This window comes from Lepidochelys kempii, chromosome 7 (assembly GCF_965140265.1).
Source record: "Lepidochelys kempii isolate rLepKem1 chromosome 7, rLepKem1.hap2, whole genome shotgun sequence".
NCBI lineage: Eukaryota > Metazoa > Chordata > Testudines > Cheloniidae > Lepidochelys > Lepidochelys kempii.
In genome coordinates this window covers 95968032-95980536 of record NC_133262.1, presented here as the reverse complement: position 1 = coordinate 95980536, position 12505 = coordinate 95968032, and the positions used below count along the sequence as shown (strand labels likewise).

Here is a 12505-nt window from a genome sequence, read left to right as displayed (position 1 = left end):
TAGCCATTCAAGGTGAATTTCAACTCTATCCACAAAAGAGAAAAAAATATCAGATGTACCCTCTGAAGGCTCCAATCTGTAAATAGACTGTTTGGATTCTATAGTCACTGCAACTTAAAAAGAAAAGGAGTACTTGTGGCACCTTAGAGACTAACCAATTTATTTGAGCATGAGCTTTCGTGAGCTACAGCTCACTTCATCGGTGAGCTGTAGCTCATGAAAGCTCATGCTCAAATAAATTGGTTAGTCTCTAAGGTGCCACAAGTACTCCTTTTCTTTTTGCGAATACAGACTAACACGGCTGTTACTCTGAAACCTGCAACTTAAAAGAGTCTGTAACAGCTTAATGCACACACTGGATGACTTTTTTTGCTGAACTGTAACATAGTACAAGGAAGGAGTTTTTTCTCCTGGAACTTTAGTGTTAACACAGTCAATTCTTTAAAGAAAGAAAGCTTCAAAATCTTTGAACTTATCAAACACAACTTTTAGCCAAAGGCCTGCTCTGTCTTTCCTTGCTTGTCTTCACTTTCAAGACCCTTGAAAGCCTATCCCTGCCCTATCATCTCACGTTCACTATTGAAATGTTGACTCTTGCCGCCCATGATACCAGCCTCCACTGCTCATTTAGTAAGTTTTCAAATAAGCACTTCATGTTTCTCTCGTGCTGCCCCTCATGCTTGGGAGGAGCTCCCCATAAATATCCGCCAAGCAACCTTATTATCCTGCTTCAAAACTCTCCTTAAAACTCTCCTTTGTTGTGATGCCTACAAAAAACTTGACAGCAGATAAGCTGTGGATATGCTAAGATCCCTGCCTATCATCAAAGCCGCAACTAGGCATTTTAGCGCCTGCAGCGAGCAAGCATAATTGCACCCCGTACTGTTTTTTCCCCATAATTTTTCTGCCCTGTTCAGAAGCGACACATAACTGTTGATAGTGGGTTGGGGCACATGTACGGGGGCATGTGACCACCCCACAGAGGTTTTCCAACTGTGGGATGTACCCCTGAGTAATGTTTAGGGAGGCTTGATCCAGCCAGCCCCACACAGTGGGGCTCAGGAAGGGAGTGCCACCTCCACCCCCTGACTTACCTCAGCAGGCCACCCACCCTGTCTGGGTTAGGGACGCAACCAAAAAAAACCGGAAGGGGGGCATAATGTGATACCCCCCCATACCCGTCCCCCCCCTGTCATCTCTGGCCCCCTTTTTCCACCCCTGCGGCTTTGTGTCCTGGGTGGCTGCCCCACTCGCCCCAGCCTGGTTAGAGCCCTGCCTATCATGCTGACCAATATTGTCTCAGTGTTTCCTTATACTCCTTTGTTTGTCTATATGAATGTGTCGTCTCTTGGCTTATACTTAGGTTGTAAACTCTCTGGGGCAGAAACTGTCTTTTTGTTATTTATTTATACAGCACCTTGCACAAAGGGGTCTTGGTCCCTGACTGAGGCTCCCAGGTGAGAGCTAATACAAACAATCAACTACTGTAGGTTTTATACAGTCAGTGCTATTCACATAAAGAAACAGAAACAAAAGCCATTCCCAATGAATCCCAATTGAAACATAATATCCAAGGTTGTATGAGCCAGGAGTCTGCAGTATTTGACAGCTGAGCAAGGATCATTTGTTTCATTTGTGAAGGTAACCTGAAGATTAAACTATTAGCAAAAAGAAAAGGAGGACTTGTGGCACCTTAGAGACTAACCAATTTATTTGAGCATGAGCTTTCGTGAGCTACAGCTCACCTCATCGGATGCATACTGTGGAAATTGCAGAAGACATTATATACACACAAAGCATGAAAAAATACCTCCTCCCACCCCACTCTCCTGCTGGTAATAGCTTATCTAAAGTGACCACTCTCCTTACAATGTTTACAATACTATTAATAATACAACAAATAATAATAATAATAATACAATAATAATACAAACTATTAGCAGAACCCTTTTCAGGAAAGGCTGGTTAAGCTGTAGCAATACTACAGACAATTGTAAGGCGGCTACTTATTTAACGCCAACCCCATTCCTCACAGGGAAGGATTCCCCAGAAACAGCTTGGCATCATCCCGGGGGGGAGGGAGGGAACGACACGGGACTTGGAGGTTGACAGAAAAAGAGGCCTTCAAAAAACACGCTTGTCCACTATGTTCACAAATCAGGCCCAATAGTAATCGTGAGATCAAAATAAACAAATAATTATTTTTACACACACACACACACACACACACACACACTCTCACTCAGCATTTTAGGTTCTTTTTGTATGCCTTCCAGTTTTTAATGCTTGGGTTCAAAATTTTAAACTTTTCTCTGCAACAAGTACTTGAAACTTTATTTAGTTTTCCTAAATGAAAGCTGAAATTTTTTACATAATCATAAGATTCCAGGAGCTGAGGCTTTAAGAAAAACAACAAATATAGTGAGATAAAAAACACCACCACAAGAGTGGGTTTCACTGCAACTGATATGAGTCATGTTGCTTAATGCACTGCTGAACGGTGCTCAGATACTGTGGTGATGAGAATGATATAAAAACCTGAATAAAATAAGGATTGACTCCAGCAACACTGGAGATATAGAGTGGGGACAGTGGAAGCAGCAGGTTCCTGACCGTCTCTCCCTACGCACTCTGGGTCTAAGCTGTATTAATGCAAATATGGTAATAATGAGAGCAGCAGCCATTTGCTATAAGTGAATAAGGGGTATATACCAAAACCAAGGAAGTGTTATCAAATAGCAAGTCAGTGAATAGCAAACATAACTTGACTTACTGCAGTAGATTGTTTTAAGAAAACAACTGCTTTACAACACCACACTGGCTTAATTAGTCTTGATTTTAGTTTGAATACTAGAGATGGCAAGATAATTTTTTAGCTTTTCTGTTCAGATGTCATCAGCTGGTATTAAAATTTACAATTCCTAGAGTGTTTTATGGTACAATTCTGGTGGGAAAATATTTATTGTAAGCCTGCTTTTGAAATAAAGAAATTCTTTAAAATATTTTATCTTAAAGCTTGAATAGAATTTCTCTATTAGTAACAAACTAAAGATCCACTTGACAGACTATATAGCAAGAAGATAATTAGTAAAAAATATGAACGATTTAATTTTAAATTTAGTTCTTTCCTTACCCTTTGGGCTTATTATTATTTAAAAAAAAAAACTGTATATGAGGTTAAACTGCAAAAAAATGTCTGGAGAGGCCATGGAATATATTTAAATGAAGAATTATATCCAGATCGCATGATTAAAAAGGCAGTCAAGACCTGGCATGACAAGTCTTGCAAAATGAGTTATAGTGCATTAAAAAGTTTCATCTGGTAAAACTAACCAAAGAGAGCCACAAAAGCGCATCTGCTTTGGTTCTACTAGATTTAATATATCCATTGTGAACTATTGCTTTGAAATTCTTAAACACAGATATATAATTCATGCCATTGTTATTTTTTAAAATGTACCTGGCTGAGCCTCTGTGAATATTTACGATTAATAAAACATTAATTGACCTGGAACATTGATGGCATGCAGCCAGTGACTGGCATATAGAAAGAAACTGCAGTCTTCACCTGCCACAATGGCCTAGTACAAGGAAAGTGCACAGACTTGAAACATTCTCAGAGAGAAAGAAAAGGAGTACTTGTGGCACCTTAGAGACTAACCAATTTATTTGAGCATAAGCTTTTGTGAGCTACAGCTCACTTCATCGGATGCGCATCCGATGAAGTGAGCTGTAGCTCACGAAAGCTTATGCTCAAATAAATTGGTTAGTCTCTAAGGTGCCACAAGTACTCCTTTTCTTTTTGCGAATACAGACTAACACGGCTGTTACTCTGAAATTCTCAGACAGTTGCCTCACTAATTCCCGAGGCAATACCCCCAAACATTTGTAACACAAGGCAAAATCTGAACGTGGAAACTAAAACTCTTTTCTTTCAGGAATAAAACAATCAAAATGCTGTATAAATGGTCAGTCATAGCAATGGGTACTGAAATCACTGGAAGCCTCTGCCCCATGGCCACAGAGGTCTGCACCATCAGGGAAAAGAAAACACTAGGCTCCTTTTAAAGGAGTACACCCCACACACACGTCTTTTTGGGCATTCAGCCTCCCTCATGGTCTTGATGAGGCAAAGAGCAAGACTCTGAGCTGATAGGTAGGCCACAAAGCTGTAGCAAAGTCTATCGGCTCCCTCTGCACTTAGTGGGAGAGTTTGTAATACCTTCCCCAAAGCCTGGGGGCCATTCTGCACAGGAATAAAAGCTCCCCCCTTGCATTTATAATGGGACCAGGTTTGGGGGTCCCATTATAAAGTGGGTATCATGCTCGTTGCCTGTTGGGGCTAGGAAGGAATTTTTCCTCACTGCCAGACTGGCCAGGGTGAGGTGGGTTTTTAAACTTTCCTCTCAGCAGGCCAGGGACATGATGGGTAAGTTAAGCTGTAAAATTTATTTTTGTTGCAACTTAGCAGGTACCCCCAGGGCAGGTAATCAATCAACAGGAGGTCTGGTTCCCTGATAAACCATAATTGGAAGTGAATCAGGAGACTGCATCTCTGAAGTGGAGAATGGAACGGGAAGTAATGTGAAAATCTCAGTTTCAATATGAAACCAATTGAAGCTAGGTGGTTTTAGCAAAACTTTACTTTGTTTTTTCTTCAAAAATAATCTCAAACAAACAATGATTGTTCAATGGATATTGGGCTTTAAATACTTACCATTGTGTATGCACAGTATCTTTTTTCCAACCAAAACCTTCATGACTTTTAATATGTAGATTTGGAGGGATTTTTTTAAAATGAGTATGTGATAAATCATGAAGATGGTAAAGTTCAAACATCATTTGCATTCAACGAGTTCCACATTCTAGTATGTTTCCTGCTTAATTATCAAGCTGGAAATTTAGGGCATGTGGGACATCATGTCACATACTGTAGTTAGCTAATTAGTTTCTTTAGTAAAGTATGATTAATCAAGAACAAGTGTCACAAAAATGATAAATATGCCATTCTGTCTCTGAAAAGTATTTAGTTAATTTTATATGCTGCATTTGTTACATCCCATGATTGCTTACAGCAATTATGCATATTTGGTTGATTATGACTGTTATCTTCCATAGAATGTGTATTAAAACAAATGAACATAAATGAAACAAAAACTATTATATGCTCTTAACTATTTGTATTTATACTGCATGAACACAGTTAATACCAGAAACATAGTATGTATTTAACTAACAAAATTATAAAGATCTAGGGAAAACTGCTAGTATACTACAGTTTTAGCAAAAATAATTGATACTTGGCATTTTAAAAGAAAAATTCATTCATTCATTCATTTCATTTCATTCTGGACTTTTGGTCAATAGTTCCTGCTAACAAGATCGCCTGGACCAAGGAAAAGTTTGCCCTAGAGTTCATTTGTTGATAGGAGTCAGTTCACACACACTATCATCAGGGAAAGGGAGTAATAAACATTGTTTATTTACTCAGGAGAGGGGGAAAGAAGAGACATCAGTGGAAGATCTGAATTTTTTGGAAGTTCAAGTCCCAGAGGTAGGTGTGGAATGGAGGGTTTTGGGAGCCCCCTGAAAAAGTCTGAAATTTAAATTCATGTTGGAAGCATTTCTAATATTACTATGCTAAATATTTGACTTACAATCATTGAAGGCCTAAAAATAAGGCTGTAGAACATTTGTTTTAGCCCACAAAATTATCCAGAGCTTTTTGTGAAACTGCTTGCAGTGTCTGATTATCTATCTGTGAACTGCTGGACTTTTGACTGTGTTGGATTTGGTGAATTTTGTGCTAAAGCACACATCTTCAGGAATAGCACATGGTATTCCTTCAGTATCCCGGTCTGCCAAAAAGACTGCCCCATAGGAACAAGAAGGTCCACTCAGCAGAAGCCATTTTAATTTGATTTCTCAAAAATAATAGGACAGATATAGGGAGGAATGCATTATAACTGATCCCAGTTTGGAGGAGGATCTACCAAAATGTAACAAGTAGTTGCCTAGAACATAAAAACTTTCTTTAATTCTCCCAGTTAAGCAGGAACTGTCATTATTAAATTTTGACTTGCATAATAAAATCACGGAGAAAGCGAGTTTTCACTAACACCAGACTTTCCTGTCTGAATCAAAGCTGAGACCTATTCCCACTTCTAGCAAACCCACATGAGTAAAGCAAACTCCTCTACCACCAGCCTTGCCTATGGGTTTGCAATCCGATTAGGGTATTGGAAAACCTGGTTGAAACCTTAGAGCCTGTGAATTCAGTTCTGACCCAAAACAAACCACTGAAACTCACAACCAACATAGAGATAACACAAACAGGTTTGCACAGCTTTAACTTTAATTATGTTACCCTTACTTTTCACCACAGTAATTTTTAAATCCCCCCCAACCTACTTTTCCCTAGACCAGCCATTTCACAATACCTTAATTGGCTTTTCTGGAAGCACTATTTTCATGCCCACCACTGACAAATATTTCTTACAATATAGATTGTCTGTCTCTGCTTCTCCTCTTCTGTGCTCTTACCCTTTATTTTCAGCTATTTGTTATCCTCTTCCCCGTCACAAAATCACACCCCATTTTCCTGTTTTTTCTTTAGTCACTCCCCGCCTTGTTCCCGCCCCTCCCCAGCACGACGCGCGTCGCAGGCCGGGGGCGGCGGCGGCGGCAGCAGCAGGCGGGCCGGCCGGCCGGGCTCCCCTCCCGCTCACCCCACACAGCGAGCCGCCCGCCATGGAGACGTGAGCCCCGCGCCGCCGCTGCCGCTGCCGGCCGCCGCCGAGATGGCCCGGGCGGGAAACTAGCCGCGTGCAGCGCCTGCGCCGCCGGCATGGGGTTCTGATGGGCCGGAGGCTGGCCCGCCCCGACCGGGAACCCGACAGCTCCGCGGGGGAGGTAGCTGCATCCAGTTGGGTGGTAGGCGGATCCAAGGATTATCATGAAGTTTTCGGGGTCCCTGGAGAGCCAGAGATTGTCTCTCCTCTTGGAGACAGCAATCTCTAGAGAAGCTCAGATGTGGAAAGTGCATATGCCCAAAATTCAGCCCAATCAGGATGTAGCCATTTCTCCAGCGCAGTGGGATGAGGTGATTCAGTGGCTGGCCAAACTCAAGTACCAGTTCCACCTTTATCCAGAAACACTCGCCCTGGCCGTCAGTCTCTTGGACCGGTTTTTAGCCACGGTAAAGGCCCGTCCAAAATACTTGAATTGTATTGCGATCAGCTGCTTCTTCCTTGCTGCCAAAACCGTTGAGGAAGATGAGAGGGTTCCAGTACTGAAGGTGTTGGCCAGAGACAGTTTTTGCGGCTGTTCTCCAGCTGAAATTCGCAGAATGGAAAAGATTATTCTGGATAAACTGTACTGGGATCTTCACATGGCTACGCCACTGGATTTCCTTCACATTTTCCATGCAGTTGCTGTGTCAACCAGGCCTCAGTTACTGACCGTCCTGCCCAAGATGAACCCATCTCAGCATGTGGCTGTTCTCACCAAGCAGTTACTGCATTGTATGGCCTGTTACCAGCTGCTGCAGTTCAAGGGCTCCATGCTGGCACTGGCCATCATCAGTCTGGAACTGGAAAAGCTGATTCCTGATTGGCTCTCGCTCATCATTGAATTGCTCCAGAAAGCACAGATGGACAGCTCCCAGCTGATCCACTGTCTGGAGCTTGTGGCCCGTCACCTTTCCGCTCTGCAGTCTGCTCTGCCACCCAATTCTGTATACGTCTACAGTCCCCTCAAGCGTACCCTTGTGACCTGTAACAGAGGAGCATTCAGATTCAACCCCTCCTCTGTCCCAGGGCTAGAATTCTCCAAGGACTTTAGTCTTTGTTCTTCTCTAATCAAACATCATGTTGTCCTATCCCAAGATTTGTTCTGAAGTGGCTGCACTAGGAATGGTGTCATCTGCACATGAAGAGAAAGTTTTGGATCTGGAGGCCCCCTTTACTTCTGGACTTCTGTGGCAGAAGAAGTTCCCTTCTATTCAAGTAGTGCCCTCTATAGTTGAGCTGCACTGAGTGTCCTCAAATGTGATGTGGGTAGATATTTTTAGAGAGGAAAGGAGAGAGTAGGGCTCATCCAGAGACAGATTAAGGTTTTGTGAGGCCCTGGGCCAGAGCAAGTGTGGGGCCCCTCCCCATCCCTTCTACCTGGATTCCTGCCCCTTCTGCCTGCAGCCCTGCCCATGGCCGCAACCTGTTCAGCCCCTTCCCCCCGCAGCCCCGCCCCTGTTCCACTCACATTCCCGCCCCATTCCATCCCCCCCCACTGTGGCCTGCAACCTGTTTGCTCCTTTCTGCCCACACTCCCCCACTGTGGCCCCAGACCAGAGAAGCTTTGTCCTGTCACCATGGCTGCAGTGGAGAGTGAGAGCTCCTCCAACCTGAGGCCCAGCAGGAAGCTAGAGGTCCTCCAGTCCTAGGGCCGCAGAAGGGGTCTAGGCCCTGGGGCTTACCCCCCTAGTGTTTATGCCAGGTAACAGCATCAGGGCACAGGGACACCCATTTTTCTGGGGCCCCTGTGCACAGGCCCTCTCACCCCATTGGCTAAGTCCATTCTTCCACTACCTGCAAGCAGAAGTGTCTGGAACGCAGAGTTCGGGTCAAGGCAAGGTGACCCTGAAACCTGGGTACAGCTCCACTTCACTGTCTAATTTAACCCTCCCCTATTTAAAGACCCATGTCCCAGTGGCACTACTGCATGTTTGCAATCCTGGGGAGTCACTCATATCTCGACATGGCTGGGATAATTCCCTCATTAAAGTATTTGGGGTGATAGGCTTAATGGGAACTTCCCTGAATGGTATGTCAAGCTACACATTCTATCTTTGGGCATTTCAGAGAGTTGTTCTGAAAAGACCAATCTACACTATACCATGGACAAATATTAATATAAGGTGGCAAGTTTTATAGCAATTTTGCATAAACACTAGTTTTTCACATGTGTAATAAATACTACACTCACACAGAATGAAGAAAGAACATACAGACAGTGAGTTCTTTGCAAAAGGGTCTGTCACTTTTAATATTTGTACAGTGCCTAGCACATTGTGGGCTCTATAGAAAACAAGCAAAAAAAAATATATATATATATATATATATATAACAGGAAGACCACAGGAAAGCCATCTATGAACTGCAGTTTTCATAGTTTTTATGTACCTTTGTTTTTAAAACTGACACATAAAAGGCAAATTTCATCTGAGAGCACAAAATTGCACCTATTGGTGAGGACTTGAGTGGTATCCAGTTCTTGGCATAGAAGTGATTTTCACTTAAAATGAGAAATTTATAACATAAAACTAAATTTAAAAGCAGAGCTATTTGCAGGAATAGCAAGAGAAACACTGAAATCAAAAGCATGTACTCTTTTCTTTCTGCACTTTTACTTCCTTTGAAAGAGGAGATGCAGGCGCCTTTACAATTTTCAGATTGTCTAATTCCCATGTGATCCAGGTCCAACTACCAAGAACTTTCCTTACTAAGGCACCAGCTGTGCAATGTGGGCTATTTTAGAGCAGTTAAGTGGACACAGCTATTGAATATATTTAGATGGACAAGATCTTTATCGAAAAGTATTTTTTACTGTGCACAGTTCATCTTCAATACTTATCGCCAAGCTTAATGTTTATTTGCCACTTTCCCACCCACAGTGAAGTCACTGTACACCGTTGGTATTTATTTGCCTATAAAATATTCCTAGAAGCATTCAAAAAGTGAAAAATTTGTCTACTGCTGTGTTAGAAGAGAGAAGCACGTGTAGTTGTGTGCCTGTAAATAAAGATGTTTTCTTTAAACATCAGATTCATTACCTGCAGTAAATGCAGAAACAGTCTCTGTCAAGTTCTCAATCACTATGGTCTTTGGAGAGGCTATTTAGTCATGGAATTACATTTCTACTCCACATCTATGTTTTCAGAAAATTGCAACCTTCTATCAGCATAAGGTACAATCTATTTGTAATGAAGCGAAACACCTCTCTCTTTCTAACCCTGTCAACATGCACTGGACCAGATTCTCTAGTGTGATCCAGGGGTGCAAAGGGGTTGGATTTTGGCCATTAAGGGCCAGTGGAGAATTCGCTTTGCAGAGGGAGAAGTATTCTGTAGGTGTAATCCCAGTAGAGGTGTCTCCTTCACCAGCTACCACCTCCCACACGATGTAAGGGGTGGGTCAGGTTGGGGTAGAACAGAACCGACACAGAATCCTCCCTTGCTCAAGCTCTCTTCCCTCCCCTGTGGAGCAAAGAAGCAGGAGAGAAATGAGACCACTATTGGAGTAGTGCCTACTATGTGGAGTAATTCACAGAAAGTGAACACACAAGAGGCAAGGAGCACAAAAGAAGCACATCATTTAAAAATTTCAGCAAATCACAGTTTTGGGGTGGGGGGGGGTTTGCAGTATTTGCCCGTCTTCATTTTGTATATTTAGATTCAACAATGCCAGACCTCCCCACACCCTACTCTAATTCACCCAGGTGTTACAGGAGTCTTAAAGCAGAAGGTGGGATTTATCATGCCTCCAATCCACCCTCTTCTTCAAATACATAATAAAAAATATTGCAATGTTCATGGAGAAATTTTGCACTATTAAGACTTACTCACGCGGTAAGCTGAATGCAGATGAATTCCTGTGCCATCCAACTGTCCCCCTCCCTCATAGTCTCTTCACCTCTGCTTCACTCTACACCTGGCTTTGTTACCTTGTTCTCCCCTACCCTGTTCCCTTCTGTTTTTTCCATATAGCTGATCCCTTCCTAACTAAACCCACCCCCAAAAAACTGTGCAACTAATAGGATGTTTGCTGCCACCACATTGTTCACTCTGCTTTGCATTCTATCCCTTCCCCCACTGTGTCAGTCTTGTCAAATAGACTGTAAGCTCTTCAGGTCAGGGAGTGTCAACTACTCTGTACAGTGCCTAGCACAATAAGGCCCCATTCTTGATTGGGCCGGAGGCACTACTGTAATAAATATGAATAATAATAAAAACCACGCAGGGCCCCCACTAAAGACAAACTATATTTATAAAGGATACCTGGTGCATTATTTGCAAACTGAGAATTTAGCAAAATTGTGCAGAAGTGCAGTAGCATGAAGGCCCAAATCCGGCACCCACACAGTAGGGCTCCATGTAGACACAGGAATCTTCCACCCGCATCTATTCCAGGACTGAGGTCTAATATTGCAAAAATTATCCATGAACATTGTGAATATTTTCTGGTTGGAGTGAAAGGCAAGTTCGGGAGGAAAGCATGGAAAAAAACTCGCTGTTGAGAGACTTTGGCAAAATACTATAGATAGATTGGAGTTCAGACTTCCATTTGGAAATTCAGTGCTTTTGCAGGTTTGGCTTAGGTCCTTTGTATTATTTGAACTGATTTTTTGTGCTGTCTATTAAGTTCTGTTTCACAAGCATAGCTTCATAATGGATGGTACATTTAGTATTCTGCAATGAAACTAACAGTATTTTCATAAGGTTATATGAATACTGATTTCCTTTCAGCCTTTGATACTTCTGCTTGGGAAGAATTATAAAGCAGCAAGAAATTCAGAAAACAATTGTTAATATTCGTTAGTTTCAGAGATCAAAGTTATGAGAAGAGGTTAAAACATCAGAGATTTCTCAGAGCAGCTTTTAACAAGACACTTGTTGTATACACTATTCATATCATTGTACTGAATTAAAAAGTCTTTAAATTTAAAATAAAAAATTGCTAACCTTATAGATTACTGTATTAGGGATAACCCATCTATCATTGATACAGTATACAGATACGTATATTTTGTAAGGTTTCAAAATTACAAGAGAATCATATGCAATTTTGGTCCCAGACGATGAGAGACACCAGGTGAGTGAGACCAACTACTGTTAGTCTCTTTCAAGCTTATCTCTTTCACCAACAGATGTTGGTCCAATAAAAGATATTACCTCACCCCACCTTGTCTGTCTACCAGAGTTACAGTTGTGAGTTAGTGTATCCTTACAGTTGTGCCTGGTTTTCTGTGTGGGATTCTAGCTAAGTCTCTCAAGAACACTTTCACACCCTAGCAATAACCGTATACATAATTACAGGCTAGACGAGACAAAAAGATAACTTGAGAGTACATGGAAACCAAGAAACAAGCATCAGGGCCAACTCTAGGTTTTTTGCCTCCCCAAGCAAAAAAAAAAAAAAAAAAGGGTGGCCGGAATGCCGCCCCTGAAATTGTGCTGCACCAAACACGTGCTTGCTTTGCTGGTGCCCAGAGCCGGTCCGGATGAGCATATACAATCAGGTAAGTTTTTTATAATTTCATGTCAAAAAGTTATATTTTCCTACCTTATCCTACACTGAACCTTCACAAAATAAGTTACTGTAATCCAGAAGTGATACATTCATCTAGCTTTATCTAGGATACTATAATTTAATTTGAAAGCTTTTAAGTATGGATGTATATATAAATAAAATTACTATGTACTATCTAGAGTCTAGCTATTAGGTTTATT

At 41.9% G+C, this 12505-nt stretch overlaps 1 protein-coding gene and 1 pseudogene across 2 annotated transcripts in view; one reads left to right on the top strand and one right to left on the bottom strand.

The window, feature by feature from the left end:
- The window catches only part of LOC140915356 (heparan sulfate glucosamine 3-O-sulfotransferase 1-like), a 100617-nt gene that overhangs the window by 48540 nt on the left and 39572 nt on the right, over window positions 1–12505 (bottom strand). The window lies entirely within an intron of this gene.
- Window positions 6819–7897, top strand: LOC140915204 (cyclin-I pseudogene; annotated as a pseudogene).